The 3,265-nt window shown below is 44.1% G+C and overlaps 1 non-coding gene across 1 annotated transcript; it reads left to right on the top strand.

Annotated features, from left to right (window-relative positions):
• Nucleotides 1-1,583: 1,583 nt before the first annotated feature.
• Nucleotides 1,584-1,718, top strand: LOC111728178. The gene has a single exon (XR_002775556.1). It is a non-coding gene; the product is annotated as a small nucleolar RNA SNORA72 (small nucleolar RNA).
• The last annotated feature ends 1,547 nt before the right edge of the window (nucleotides 1,719-3,265 follow it).

Below are 3,265 nucleotides of genomic sequence, written 5' to 3'. Positions count from 1 at the left end.
CCCAGGAATTTTTTTTTTTTTTTGAGACAGAGCCTCAAGCTGTCACCCTGGGTAGAGTGCTGTGGCATCACAGCTCACAGCAACCCCCAACTCCTGGGCTCAAGTGAGTCTCCTGCCTCAGCCTCCCAAGTAGCTGGGACCACAGGCGTCCACCACAATGCCCGGCTATTTTTTTTATATACAATTTTATTTTATTTTTAAAATTTCTTTAAATTTGTCTTTTTAATTTTTTTTATTTTTGGCCAGGGCCGGGTTTGAACCTGCCACCTCTGGTATATGGGGCTGGCTCCTTACTCCTTGAGCTGCAGGTGCCACCCCCGGCTATTTTTTGGTTGCAGCCCTCAGTGTTGTTTGGTGGGCCCAGGCTAGATTCAAACCTGCCACCTTAGGTGTATGTGGCTAATGCCTTAGCCACTTGAGCCACAGACGCTGAGCCCTGAGCCCAGGAATTTGAGGGTGCTATGAGCTATGATGCAATGGCACTCTACCCAGGACACCAGAGTGAGACTCTGTCTCTAAAACAAACAAACAAACAAAAAAAGAAAAAATTTAAGAAAATTCTTTCTGAAGCTCTGACATGTCATTTCAAATCTGACCCTTGTCTTCAAATTCTTTTTTTTGCAGTTTTTGGCCAGGGCTGGGTTTGAACCTGTCACCTCTGGCATATGGAGCCAGTGCCCTACTCCTTTGAGCCACAGGTGCCACCCTGTCTTCAAATTCTTTATCCACAACTTCCTGTGGAAGCCCCCTCCCACCTCTTTAACCTTGTATGAAGGGTGTGAAATGAATATATCATCCTCTTCTATGCCTATTCCCTTGCCCCCAATCTGGGAACTCTGTGACTTCCATTTTAAGTTCGCTCTGTGATTATCCAGAGTTATCCAGTCATGTCCATTCATTCTAGAACCAATCAGTCAATAAATGCTGCCAATTCCTCCAGCACACTTCCTTTACTTCTGACATCATATATATATACGTATATATATGTATATATATATATATATTTTAATCAATTTAGCTCTTCTCACTCCATATGTTGACATTACTCTATATTGTCAGGGCATTGCCTTTCTTTTTTTAATCCAATCTGTCCAACAAATTGAAAATCTAGTTTAAAAAATTGTCTCTCGGCTCGGCGCCTATAGCTCAACCGGTTCAGGCGCCAGCCACGTACACCTAAGGTGGCGGGTTCGAATCCCCAGCCCGGACCCGCCAAACAACAATGACGGCTGCAACCAAAAAATAGCCGGGCGTTGTGGCAGGCGCCTGTGGTCCCAGCTACTTGGGAGGCAGAGGCAGGATACTCGCTTGAGCCCAGGAGTTGGAGGTTGCTGTGAGCTGTAATGCCATGGCACTCTGCCCAGGGGGACAGCTTGAGGCTCTGTCTCAAAAAAAAAAAAATTGTCTCTCCCAGTTATCACAAATAAGCTTCTAAATGCTGGTTTTTCTACAGTTCTTTTTAAAAACGCCAACTCTTTCCTTGAGTATCCCCGCCAGCAAACCGTTGGTTCTAGCTAATGTTATCTATACACTTGCTCTCCTATAATCACCATCTGCTTAACTGTCAAGATCATGCATACTCTCTGCAAATATTCTCACATTCTGATTTTGTAATAGTTAGGACAAGCTAAACATTTTGCTATATAAAAATCATACACATGTCCACAGACCTAATAGTTCTTTCCCCAGGTTTGGTTTTATAAATGCTGGTGATAACCCAGGTCTGATTTATTATATGATAATTTTGTTCATTTTGTATGATTGTATAATGCCTGTGATTCTAGGTTATCCTGGGTCAATCCTAAGAAAAATGACAGTATAGCTAATATAATAATCTTTGCCAATAATTAATGCTAATTTATAGACTTTTGTCTGAAGGCATATCTAAAGTAAAGAAATTTTGTAATCTCAAGTTGTGATTAGATGAATTATAAAATTATTGTATTATTATTATGTTTTTTTTTTTGGAGACAGAGCCTCAAGCTGTCGCCTTGGGTAGAGTGCCGTGGCATCACAGCTCACAGCAACCTCCAACTCCTGGGCTCAAGCGAGTCTCCTGCCTCTGCCTCCCAAGTAGCCAGGACCACAGGTGCCTGCCACAACGCTGGGCTATTTTTTGGTTGTAGCCGGCATTGTTGTTTGGCAGGCCCGGGCTGGATTCAAACCCACCAACTCAGGTGGATGTGGCTGGCGCCTTAGCTGCTTGAGCCACAGGTGCTGAGCCAAATTATTGTATTTTTTTAAAAAAGTAATAGTACCATCAAAGTTAAACTAACATGAAAATCTAAAAGGAAAAGATTATGCATAATTTGGACATCCTCTTTCTCAGCCCTTCCCTTGCCTCAAATCCAACATCCTGTCATTTATAGCCCTCACCTGAAATCCAGACCTTTTGCCCAATGTCATGACAGATGTTTTCTGCCTTCTCACAGGCCTGGTTCTCCACTTGTTCTTATAGAAGTCCTCTTTCCTTCCTCATGGCTACTCGCAGGGCACAGTGTCATGCAGATATTCCCCTAACTGCTGAAGTGTGGAGAACGTGGCCAGCCAGGACAGCCCAGTGCTATCGACAGTGGAGAAAGTGTGAGCAGAGCAGGACTGGGAATGCCACATGTCTTGGTAGTAGAAGCCAGAGGGCTTTGAGGCCGGGAGCCCAGGGTAGCATAGTTGTTTAGGGGATGGAACTGCAAGCAAAACAATTTTGAGTACAGAAGAGTGTAAAGCCATAGGCACGGAATGAATGCTGCCTTTTTCTGCGAACCGCAGTCCCACTTAACTGAAACTCTTGTTTTTTCCCTCAGCCACCTGGATTGGAGAAATTCCCCAAGGGAAGACCTTGTCTGTTACATTCCTAAAAGGAAACAATTGGTAAGAAGAGAGCCATTTATTGAAGTGTGTGAGGAAAGGAATCTTGGGCTAAGGCAAAATGGGGGTAATTGGGGGAAAGGAGGTACTCAAAGTCAAGGACTTCTGTTCCATCAGGCTCTTGGAAGACAGTGAGGGGCTGGGAGAAGGAGAGGAGCGGACAGCTAGAGTTCAGGGATACCAGGTTCTTTGAATTTCCTTGCCTCAGGGAAGGCATCAATGAAGAAAGAAAAATTGTCTTAAAATGTATCCAGGATTTTGGGTTTGTTTTTTTTTAAGAGACAGAGTCTCACTTTATCGCCCTCAGTAGAGTGCTATGGCGTCACAGCTCATAGCAACCTCCAACTCCTGGGCTTTGGTGATTCTCTTGCCTCCAGCCTCCCAAGTATCTGGGACTACA

This window comes from Otolemur garnettii, unplaced genomic scaffold (assembly GCF_000181295.1).
Source record: "Otolemur garnettii isolate 467f Iridium unplaced genomic scaffold, OtoGar3 scaffold00142, whole genome shotgun sequence".
NCBI classification, from domain to species: domain Eukaryota; kingdom Metazoa; phylum Chordata; class Mammalia; order Primates; family Galagidae; genus Otolemur; species Otolemur garnettii.
Note: the sequence above shows the minus strand (reverse complement) of the source record. Positions and strands in the feature narration are given on the sequence as shown.